General features: G+C 40.1%; 1 pseudogene; it reads right to left on the reverse strand.

Annotated features, from left to right (window-relative positions):
- Nucleotides 1-5442: 5442 nt before the first annotated feature.
- Nucleotides 5443-5957, reverse strand: LOC102240872 (annotated as a pseudogene).
- Between the last annotated feature and the right edge of the window lie 6886 nt (nucleotides 5958-12843).

Consider the following 12843-nt stretch of genomic DNA (forward strand, 5'->3'; position numbering starts at 1 on the left):
ACCCTTTTTTTTAATGATGTTTACTTTGAATTTATATTAGTTCACACAAACACTCCATCCATGCTTTTGTTCCGGCCCTCCGGTCCAGTTTAAGAACCCATTGTGGCCCTCGAGTCAAAAAGTTTGCCCACCCCTGCGCTAATCCCATAGCCCACCATATAGCCACCAAGTTAAACATAAATTAATATAAAATAAGTCTAAAATGGGAAGTCTAAAATGTTAATGATGGCTACAAAGATGGGAGTAAGTTTCATGTCTGGGAAAAGGAGAATTAGTAACAATGATTTGTTGGTATTTTTCCAGAACTCACCCAAAGGGATTCCAATCGCTGATGCTGGGTTTCTATTTGGAATGATCCTTAGAGGGAAGATGGATACCACTACTTTATGACGTAGGGACTACACCCAGAGACTCTGCCAAGTGAAGTCACAGATCTGGGTCCCGGGACCGCGGACAGCCTCAAGCACTGCCCTCCTCCTGGCAGGGTCACGGATCTGGGTCCCAAGACCGCAGACAGCCTCAAGCACTGCCGCCCGCCTGGCAGGGCCACAGATCCGGGTCCCAGACCGCAGACAGCCTTGCCTGCTGCCGCCTGCCTTCAGTATGCAAATTAGCCGCCATCTTGTTGCTTCAGGGTGGGGGTCCCCACTGGGGTGCCTGGCCAGTCTGGGTGAGGGGCTGAGGGCTGTTTTCAGGCTGGCGGGCGACTGAAGCTCCAAACCTCTCCTTTTTTTCTTTTTTTTTTTATTCTGGCATTTATTTACCTTCTATGGCTGTCACTGGAGCTGAGAGCCGGCTTTCTCTCTGAGGCTCGGCTGCTGAAAGCAGGTTTCTGGCCTTTGTTTTCTGTATTCGAAACAATGTTGCGACTCCAGCTCTGAGATCCTGGCTGACTGACAGGAGGTTTCTGGGGTTTTGTTTATCTTCTATAAATGTTACAATGTTTCCAACTGAAGCTCAGAGGCCGGCAAGGCAGGCGGGGAACGTTGGAGTCCTCCTTCACTGCAGGAAGCAAGCCTCCCTGTTCGCATCAGCTGCCTGGCTGCCGGCCGCCATCTTGGCTGACAGTTAATTTGCATATCTCCCTGATTAGCCAATGGGAAGGGTAGCGGTCGTACGCTAATTACCATGTTTCTCTTTTATTAGTGTAGATAATAGAGTTTTGAACTACATTGTCTGTGAGCCTAGAAAAGAAGTGCTATGGTAGCTTCCCAAAGGAAGGATCATCTGAGGCTGGGCCTTGAATGGTGAGTTATTTTGATGAGTAGTTGTTGTGGGAAGGGCAATAGCTAATAGAAATCACCACAAGGTGAACAAAGGCCTGAAGGAAATTAAGTGCAATATTTTTGAGGGGGGGGGGCGGGGTGGAGTTTGGTGTGGTTAGAACAATGATTGAATAAAAGAATGGCTTTGTGAGCCTTATTCTACCCCCACATAATTACTATCAGCCCCCCTCCCATATTCACACATCCAAGCATACAATTTATGTACAGAATGGCATCTAATGCAGTTTCAGAATAAATCCCTAAACCCATATTTCAACCATGCTGCTAACCACAAATTCTAACTATATAGAAATTCTAGATCCAAACTCTAGGGCAGTTCTGTCCAATAGAAATGTCTGGAACAGTGGGAATGTTCCATACCTGCATTGTCCAATACAGTAGCCACTAGCCACATGTGACTCTGTAATACTTGAAAAGTGACTACTGAAGTTTTAATTTAATTCAAGTTTCTAAAATCTAAACAGCCATATGTGGCTAGAGGTTACTGCATTGAACAGTGCAGTTCTAGGGTATAGAGTTTGTAGGAGTGACTGAGAGAAGATGAAGGTAGAAGATAAATTGTGTTCATACTGAATGCTGTAGATACTGAGCACAGTGATAAGTTGAAAAGCTGAATTGGGGTACTAGGAAACTAAAATGATTTACAGTGAAAGTGAACTAAGGTACAAATATAACCAAACAGGTAAAATTGCAAAAATATTTAAGATATTTAAAGCAATTTTAAAAAATGTGTTTATTCTATTTTTCTGAAATTACTTACTTGATTTTCAGTTTGAAATGTAACTTGCTAAATCTATCCTGAGTAATTTTACAAACTATAAATATGAATCATCCATGTACCTCTGGTCACAGAGAAATTTTAACAATATGTCATATTCACTGGGAAACTAAAAAAAAATTATACTTTAATTTTAATGTTGTTCCAGATATCACTGACATCTTGGCTTACATTTGTTGAAAGTTAAATATATTTAGGCATATGATAATAACATATCTATCTGTATTGAATGAAATGACATGACTGCTAAAGAAAAAAAAAAAGAAGTCTGAATCATTTTGGTCTAGTATGACCAAGATGTTAATGATTAACTTGTTTGTCATAGTAATTTAAAGATTATATTTGAATTCTGTCTAATATCCTGGTCTCCATGCATATCTCTTCAATTTATTTATTTTTTAATTACTTTTTAAAAAATTGATATTAGAGAGAGGAAGGGAGGGAGAGAGAGAGAAACATTGATGTGAGTGAGAGGAACATCAATACATGTGCCCCAACTCGGATCGAACCCGAAACCTGGGTGCCTCATTGGGAATTGAACCTACCATCTTTTAGTGCATGGGATGATGCTCCAACCAACTGAGCCATCTTTCTTCAATTTAAAGTGTGAAGTCTGAAATGCTTTATAAGTTATATTAACTTTCTTAGAGTTATTCAATCAAAATTAAGTATTATTTAACAAGCAAGGGCAGTAAACTAAAACTAAATATTTTCAAATATGAAAGAAACTACCAGTACAAGCAACATGGGTAAGTCTTAGTGACATTATATGATAACCTGCTCATAAAATCCAAAAACAAGGCTCAGGGTTGTGGTTAAACCTGTTAACCCTGAAGTACAAGAGGGAACAGGAAACACAGGGGGACAAGATGAGAAACTGAATACATGGGTAGATATAATCCTTTTTTTAGTATTGATTTTAGAGAGAGGAAGGGAGAGAGAGAGATTGAGAGAGAGAGAAAGAGAGAGAGAGAGAGAGAGAGAGAAAGATTGATTTGTTGTTCCACTTATTTATGCATCCATTAGTTGATTCTTGTATGTGCCCTGACCGAGGGTTGACCCTGCAACCTTGGTGTATCAGGATGATGCTCTAACCAGCTAAACTACCCTGCCAGGGCCATGGGTAGATATTTATATATTTTTTTAAAATATATTTTTATAGATTTCAAGAGGAAGGAAGAAGGAGAGATAGAAACATCAATAATGAGAGAGAATCATTGATCCGCTGCCTCCTGCATGCCCCCTACTGGGGATCGAGCCCTCACCGGGATTCAAACCATGATCTCCTGGTTCAAAGGTCGATGCTCAACCACTGAGCCATGCCAACTGGAGTGATATATTCTTATTAAAGCTTTATTTTGGGGCAGAGTAGTGACTTCTCATATGTTCATTATAACCTAAAAATTATGATTAATCCAATTAAGGGCACCTGAAATCTAGAAGAGAAAAAACAATAATAAGACAAACTCAAAAGTTTTCCAAAAAATTAGACTTTAATATTTTTGAAGTAATATCCCCCAAAGTCTGACTTTTTTTTCTAATTGTGTTAGCAAAGTTAGAAACTATTTGGAGTTATATTTTATATGGATGCCACTTTGCATCCCTTTCTCAAGTTGCCAGTGTTAGGACAATAAATAGTTATAGGACTGAAAGAATTTTCAGGGTAATTAAACTTTGAATAATCACATTATAGCATATTTTTATTATAAAGCTTGGGATGTCAACCTATTGTTTTATATGATTAAACTAATTAAGAAAGTAAAACTTATGACAAATATTACATTAAATGCAAAAGAGATTCATTTATCAAAATGTATTAGAGAGGATAATCATTGTCTCCCCTCTGCAAACTCTTTTTATAAAAATTTTTATTTACTGGCCCTACCTGGTTTGACTTAGTAGATAGAGCATCGGCCTGTGGACTGAAGGATTCTGGGTCAGATTCCAGCCAAGGGTACATAGCTTGGTTGTAGGCTGGATCCCCGGCCCTGGTCCTGACTCATGCGGGAGACAACCAACACATTGATGTTTCTCTCTGTCTCCCCTTCCACTCTCTCTAAAATGCAATGGAAAAATCTCTGGTGAGGATTAACAACAAAAAAATTATTTACTGATATGAGAGAGAAAGACTGATTTGTTGTTCCACTTATTTATCTTTTCATTGGTTGTACCTGGCCGGGGCCTGCAAACTCTAAGAGAGTTGTTTCTATCCCAGCCCTGTACTGTATTCTCTCTCTCTCTCTCTCTCTCTCTCTCTCTCTCTCTCACACACACACACACACACACACACACACACACACACACAAAACAGAGCTGACTGAGCCTGCAGTGATACCTGAACCAGGAAAATGCCATTCACAGGCTGAGCTGAGCCAAACAAAATATCATGAGAGAGGCTGTCTGGGAACTAAGACTCAGCAACAGATGGAACTTTTCGCTGAATTTTAACAGTGCAAAATGGTAAAGGCCTTTAACTCTCTACATACGTATCTGCTACGGAAACTTGAGTTGCCCTAATTTTTGTCTTGAATGTTCAGTTTTCCTTGGACTCCACATAATTATTTCCTTACACTAAAAGTCCCTTTTACTTGAGCTAATCTGAGCAAATTTCTGATGTTTAACCCCCAAATGACCTGATTTAGAGTTAACAATTGGACTTCAAGAAATCTCACCCATGACCCATGAACCCAGCTTTAGGGGGATGAATAGTGCCCTCCAAATTCATGTCCACCTGGAGCCTCCAGATGTGACCTTATTTGGGTCTTGCAGATGTAATTAGTTAAAATGGAGTCATACTGAAGGTGGGCCCTAAATCAATGACTGGTGTCCTTATAAGAAGACCTGCAGGGAAGAAGGCCAGGTAAAAATGGAGTCAGAGCTTGCAGTGATGGAGCTGCAAGCCAAAGAACAGCAAGGACTACCAGCAAGCTCCAGAAGCAAGGAAGGGATCTTTCCTTTAGCCTTCAGAGGGAAGAGGGCCCTACTGACACCTTGATTTCGGACTTTTGGCCTCCAGAACAGTAAGAGAATGAATTTCTGTTCTTTTAAGCCACTGTGTTTGTGGTACTTTGTTACAACACCTCTGGGAAACAAATACACCAGCCATACTTGCCATTTGTCTTAAAATGGGTTGGTTAGTAGCAATAAGAAAGCAAAACATTTTGCCTTCTGAGAGACAAATTTCATCATTCTCATTTTTGAAGCTAAAGTTTTGCTTTTTTTTTTTTTGACAGAAACACAAACTGGTTTATTATCTAGACAGCTGATATTAAATATAATGGAATTATTCTGCCAAAGTATAGTTTATTAATTTGATCCATCAACTTTTGATGCTTAAAAAACATTCACTGGAATAAAATTCAACAATCAAATGTTAGTTTGTGTCTTTTATTAACCCAAATACGATTACTTGTCTTCTGGTTTGTTGAAGCAATAGGTCAGACAACACTTGCCGCAATAATGTCTGTCAAAGTGGCTGGCCGTAAACACTCCAGCACCACATTCATCTGAGGGGAACTCCCGAAGAAGGCGACTGATTTTGCCTTTCTCATTCACTTTGTGGTATTTCAGGACAGCCAGCTTAACCTTTCTCTTATGCTTATTCTTCTTGGGAGTGGTGTAAGACTTCTTCTTCCTTTTCTTAGCACCACCATGAAGTCTCAACACAAGGTGAAGCGTGGACTCCGTTTGAATGTTGTAGTCAAAGGACGTCCATCTTCCAATTGCTTACCAGCAAAGATCAGTCTTTGCTGAACAGGAAGAATTCCTTCCTTATCCTGGATCTTGGCCTTTACATTTTCTATCCTATCCGAAGGTTCAACCTTGAGAGTGGTCTTCCCTGTGAGGGTTTTCACGAAAAATCTACATCTTGGCAGCGACTCCACCGCAGATGCGGATCAGAAAGGAAAAAAACCTACATTTTTGCCTTTGAGAGAGACCTATAGAACATGTATAAAGCTGTGACCAAAAAATCTTATTTCTACATTTTTCTCAATTGTGTGAAGTTTGTGAATCTCAATTTATCTCTAGAATCTGCATTTTCATTTTTTCACTTACTCATATTCTTATGAAAGAAGAACAATATGCAATTCTAGGTGTGGATTAAGGGGATAAGGAGCCTTTTTCTTAGCTATAGTATTCAAATGCTGTTTTGAACAGTGCCAGCTTTTCTTTATTGCCAGCCCCTCTGGGCGTCCCATCCCCAATTCATCTTCCAGTACTAACAGGGCCTCTTGTCCTAGAAGCCTGCCCACATTTCTAAGGTCTCCCCAGTGACTACCTGGTCTTGGTGTTGGCTGCACCTTCTGATAGAACCACATGGGTTCCACCTCAGCTGGCCAGCCTGGTTACTTAGATCATTGGGTACAAATGGCCTTTCCAAGGAACAGGTGTTAATGACTCCGCTTTTAGGAGCCCTTGGTGTTCCCCATTACCCAGGACCTTTAGGTCTACCTCCTACTTATTCTCCTTGCCCTGGAAGCTACTTTCCAGAAGCCCAATTTTTTGGAGCTGAACTGCACAGAGTATAGCTGCTACTATAATTAGTCAAGGAAGAGCAAAAGAAGGCTCTCAGGCACAGACTTTTCTCTCAAGCCAAACCAGCTTAAAAGGAAAAACGGTCTACAGAATGAAATGGATTTCCGTTTTCTCGTGTCTGCCTGCCTTCCCCCTACATCCTAGAGTTACTCCTGTTTCTAGCTTACTAGAAGGGAAGATGAATGTCTGGCAGTACTTCCCTCCTCATTCCACATACCCCTGTTTGAATGCCTCAGCTCATATGTTGGAGCTACATCTCTCCCGAGACTCCCTCAGCTTGGTATCCATCATCTTGGGTATTCCTCTGTAGATTTGTCTTGTGGGCTCAGATTCTGGATTCTCAAATGAAGGTAGGAAGCCAGATTCTCCAGGTCCCTATAGGCCCTACAGGGACCTGTAGGGTAAACAGGCTGGCTGGGGACCTCAGGAATGTATGTGCCTGCCTGCCTCCCTGGCAGGCTGGGGAAGGGTGCAAGGCCCACACCGAACCACAGGAAAATGCTCATAACCACTAGCAACATCTTCCTAGAAGTGAGTGTGAGACTGAGAAATTGCTCAGAGTAGGTTTCTTCCATAGCCGTTTTAGGATTCTAGACCAATCTTGTCCAGTATTGTTTCTGGGTCTTAACTTTTGGATTCTTTTGTTAAACCAACAAGCTGAGATTTTGACCCTGTGGGGATTCATGTCATAGGCACTAGCTGCTCTTTGGCCAAGGCCTTCACAAATGATTCAGTAATCCTTTTGTCTATCTGCCAGCCTCGGATTAAGACCATAGCAAGGGAAGAATTTGAGGTCAGCACCAACCAAGTCTGAATTAAAGCTGTTATATTTCCTCTGGAGGCATTTTGCCTCAGGCCTGAGCTATTTGCAGCATTAAATTTTGGGCTCAGAACACTACAGGAGAAAGGTTTGTGTAGTGTGTAGTTTGGGCCTATCTCGCTATTTCTGGGCCAGCCTGACTGCTGATATTCACATTAGCACATACCTGAGCCCCTCTGCTAAATGCTAGAGCCCTGCTCCCCTGTGTAGATCAGATTTTCAGCCCCTGGGTTTTAGGACAGAACAATTTGCCATGCCCTGGGGGTAGTAAAGGAAGTTAAACCTCAGATCCTGAGACTGGGAACCTCTGGCTCAGAGGATGGCCTTAAAGAGTCCACCTCTATGAGAACCCTCAAGCCCTGTAGTTGGGTATTGACTCTTTTAGCCAACTTGTGTGGGAACTGCCTTTGAATGAGCCACTACAGAAGCGAAGGTGGTGTGAGGTCCCAGCCACCCAAAACAAACCAGATGTCCCTCAACAGCAGCTTGGGTTCCCAGTACAGACCCTGCAAAGGTGAATCGAACCCTTTTTCTCACTGGTTTTCCTTTCCAAATTCATTTGCTTTTCATTTTCCAAGAACTGTAAACTCTGGCTATTTTCTATGTTCTCGAGGCTCCTGGGTAGACGACAAAGCTTGATTTCAGAGCAGACATAGGCCAAAAAACCATGACATTGAGTGTGCTAAGTCCAGACAAATATTTATATACACATCCAAATTTGAAGAGAAAATGTATTTCTTTAGGTTTCAAACACTGTAATATAAATAAAGCAAAAATAAAAACCTGTTGTAAATTTAAAAGAAAAGAACAATATGCAAATTGGAGAAACTGAAAAAATGGAACTGTTGGTTGGCACACAGCTCCACCAAGCTTTGGCTCAAAGTATTTACTTGTCAGCTGATATATAAAAGTCCCAAACTGGAATTTTAAAAGCACTTTAGGAATGAGAATATGTAATGTTCTAAATGAGGCTGTGCAAAATTCAATGCACTAAAGGCAGAGTTAGCTGATTTAAAATCAAGTAATTATTTTATGTTCATTTTATTAACTAAGAATTTGTTATAAGTGCAATATTTTCTATCTCTATAACCATCAAGTAGCATTATAATAACTATGTCAGATTTTAAGAACCAGTAGCTGAACTTTGAATTTCTGGTTTAACTAGAAATGTAACCACATCAGAACTGGTAGCCAGCACTATCTGACTTGTCCAAGGAATGTGCTGAATTTGCGCAACTTTCGTCTTCTGAATTTTTCCAAGTAATTCCAGAAACTAAATAGTTCTTGGATGTGGAGTACCTAGATAAATACTATTTTAGAAAAACTGTTCAGAGTTCAAATGTTCATAGACTTGCTCAGAGACTAAAGAAAATTAAGCAGCGAATCTGCAGGAAATTTAATAATAAGAACAGTTTCAGCTTCTAATCATAACAGATTTGTCATGATTTTCAGGGAATAAGAAGTTTCCTGTTAATTGAATTTTTGACAAATTGAAACTTACCCAGAAAACTCTCTTCTTTCCACTCTATTGAAAATATTTCTAGTCTACATCAGTTCTCTTTTCAGTCTTTCTAAAGCACAGGATAGTGAACATAATAGGAAATGTTGGGTGTTTGAACATACCCCAGTGCCTCAGGACTTGTCAATCTGAAAGCCACTTTAAATTTGCAAAACTGTTGTAGAATCAGAGATTGATTGAGCCTAACAGCTGCTGCGACTAGAACTTTCCATGGAAGTTAGTTTTGTCTCCAAGTGTATTGGGTTTTTAAAAAATAGAATGGGGAAAGGCCAGTTAAGAACCTCTGTAAAATTGGGTTTTTCTTTTTAACAAAAATACAAGAGAACAAATCCACTTGTATTTACTTTTCAGTAAGTTTAAATCCTTTAGGGGTATAGTATTACAAGGATTCTGCGACCAATGACCTTAGCAGGAAGGTTGCTTCGGAATTTGGCACGGACCATGCCACTGTTTCCATGAACACAAATTACCTTTCCCCAGATGACTCTGGTTTTGTTCGGTTTGCCACTGGGAGTCACTGTGTTATTCTTTGCTTTGTACACATAAGCACATCTTTTGCCTAGATAGAAAGGAAGAGCAATGTACTTTCTCTGGTTCTGGTTATAGCCAGCAAAAGTGGCCTCGGACCACAGCCTTCCAGACACATTTATTGTTATAGAAGTCCTGTTCCCTGCAGGCCTCCACAGTCTCTAAAATGGTGGAAATAGTCAAACTGGGTTTTGACACATCGATTCATTTAGCACTTACTATCTGTCAGGTTCTATACTAAAGGTTGAGGATGAAGATACAGACAAGATATTGTCCCTGTATTCAACAGGCAATTTGAAGTTTCTTGTGTTATTGCTATGTTATTACTATATTTCCAAGTATCTGTGCTCTTAATTTACTAATTTGAAGCAGAAGTATGGATGGAAGACAAGGGATTTGGGGTGATAGTGGGGAATTAAAAATTTTCTTAGACGCAAGCAAGAAGAAAATGTCAACCACTGATCTCTTGTTAACAGGATTATGGGACAGGGATTTCTTTGTACTTTCATGTGCTTTTCAAACTTTCTGAAAAAGTTCGTCCAGATAAAATAATTCCAAAATATTTAAAATTGGAAAATAAATTTATTTTAAAAAACGTGCCCAGCCGGCATGGCTCAGTGGCTGAGCATCGACCTATGAACCAGGAGGTCACAGTTCGATTCTCTGTCAGGGCACTTGCCTGGGTGGTGGGCTCACTCCCCAGTAGGGCATGTGTTATCTATCTCTCCCTCTCCCTTCCTCTCTGTAATCAATAAAAATATATTAAAAAACAACAACCACCACAACAACTACAAAACACGTTACAGACAAAATCTACAGCTAATGAGATAAAGTACCTTAAGTGTTTAGCACAACGGCTGGCACATAGTATGTGCTTAATGACATTGACTACTGTTGTTAATATTATTTTAATTATTGCTGTAAGTTGGTTCTCTTTGGTTGCAAGGAACATAGCACCTATTGCAGGAAACAGAAAGGGCATTTGACAGGGTGACTGAATGCAGAGGAAGAAACAGAGACTTTTAGAATGAGGAGTGGGGGAGGTAGAAGAGAGTAAAGGGGCATAAATGGTGATGGAAGGAAACTTGAGTTGGGGTGGTGAACACACAATACAATATACAGATGACGTATTGTAGAATTGTATACCTGAAATCTATATAATTTTTTTAACCAACATCACCCCAATAAATTTAATAAGAAAAAGAATATTGACACAGGAGGGAGGTCAGTCTTTGCAATGTAAGAACTCTGATTGTATATACTCCACTGATAGGATTTCACACACCCAGATCTCATCTAAAGCGGAATAGAGCTGAGTGTGCCAGAGGCATAGAAGAAGAGATAGGATCCTGGAGAAAGTATGCAGGTGTCATGGAAGGAGGAGAAAAGCAAGGGAAGGGCTAAAGGGGAGGATGTTTTTTCTGTGCTGGTTGAGAGAGGGAGGAGGGGGATAGCCAGGTAGAGCAGCGAAGTGAGTCTAGATGGCAGGAACCCTGTCCATTGAGGGTTGGTGAGGTTGATATGAAGAGTAGAGGAACCCTTTCCAAACTTTTATTCCTTGTCATTCTGAGTTAAGAGATCTGACATTAACTTGAACCACACTTGAAGCAAGGCACTATGGTGTTCATTCTGCTAGAATATAAGTTCTGTGGCCCTAGCCAGTTTGGCTCAGTGGATAGAGCGTTGGCCTGCAGACTGAAGGGTCCCAGGTTTGATTCTGGTCAAGGGCATATGGGTAAAGGGCACATGTCAGGGTTGCAGGCTCAATCCCCAGCGTGGGGCGTGCGGGAGGCAGCCTATCAATGATTCTCTCTCATCATTGACTTTCTGTGTCTTTCTTCCTCTCTAAAATCAATAAAAATATACATATTTTTAAAAAAGAATATAAGCTCTGTGTAATTAGGAATCTTTGTTTATTTTGTTCACTGATGTATCTCACATGCTTGGAAAAATGCCCGGCATCTATAGGAACTCAATAAATATTTGTTCAATTAAATAAAAAGATTCTGGACTCTGTGTATATGTTTGACTGGCTAATAGTGATGGTTATTTAATATTGGACTGTACCACTCCTGCCTTACCTATTCAAGGCATAGTGCTGGTGCTTCATTAGAAATGAACCAAATCATTTGTCAAGTGATGTGCATAAAAAGAGGAGATACTTTAAGGGCCACAATTAATAGTATTAGATGTTAATGGCTATTATCCTGAATTCCATTCCAGATATAGAAGGAATTAAGGTCAACAATGGAGCAGAATTAGATTTTTAAAAATATTATTAAAGCCTGGCTGGTGTGGCTCAATGGTTGAGTGTCGACCCATGAACCAGAAGGTTATGGTTCGATTCTCGGGTTGCAGGCTCGATCACCAGTGTGGCATGCAGGAGGAGGTAGCCAATCAATGATTCTCTCTCATTTTTTATGTTTTCCTCTCTCTTTCCCTCTCCCTTCCTCTCTGAAATCAATAAAAATATATTTTTAAAATTATTATTAAAAGTTTTTTTAAATATAGAATCTGCTGCTTTCTCCTTTTTTCCTTTTCCCAGTATTTAGCTAATTGTGTCAACCTGAAAATGGATTGGCCCAATGTAAGACTCAGAAGAATGTTACACACCAACTTAAAAATGTTTTAATAAAAATATTGTTGCTTTAATTATGCATAACAATATAAAATGCATATAAATAAATAGCTTCTTATTATATTTGAATATGAAACTGCATAGGCAGGATTGAGAGTATTTTATTATTCAGTCAACTGATCTGTTTTAAGGTTAGAAGATATCACTCGGACTTTTGAAATTCTAAGAAATTGTGCAGTTTTAGAAAGTTTTCCAAAAAAATTCTTTGGTCCAATGACTTACAAGGTTATTTCAATGAAATAGTCATTTTAGTATTTATTCATAATGTATCCCTCAACTCACAAAGGATGAGACATGGTCCGCTGAAGGCTTAGCTAGAAAATCACCTCTTATTGTGAACACCAAGGGCTTTGTTACTGAGTCTCTCAGGATAAATTTTCTCACCAGAGCTCCTTCCTTCTTGCAAAGGATTCTTTAGCTTTTCCCACCAGTTTACTAGGTATCTCCAGACATATGCACGGTGGATAAAACTTGGACTGAGGCTGGGAGCCTGTAGGGCATGCAGGAGGCGGCTAGTCCCCTACTGGGGATGGAGCCAGCAACCTAGGCAAGTGCCCTGACCAGGAATTGAACCGTGACCTCCTGGTTCATAGGTCAATGCTCAACCACTGAGCCACGCCAGCTGGGCTCAGTAAAAATATATTTTAGCCCTAGCTGGTTTGGCTCAATGGATAGAGTGTTGGCCTTCGGACTGAAGGGTCCCAGGTTTGATTCTGGTCAAGGGCTCATACCTGGGTT

This window comes from Myotis brandtii, unplaced genomic scaffold, assembly GCF_000412655.1.
Source record: "Myotis brandtii unplaced genomic scaffold, ASM41265v1 scaffold520, whole genome shotgun sequence".
NCBI classification, from domain to species: domain Eukaryota; kingdom Metazoa; phylum Chordata; class Mammalia; order Chiroptera; family Vespertilionidae; genus Myotis; species Myotis brandtii.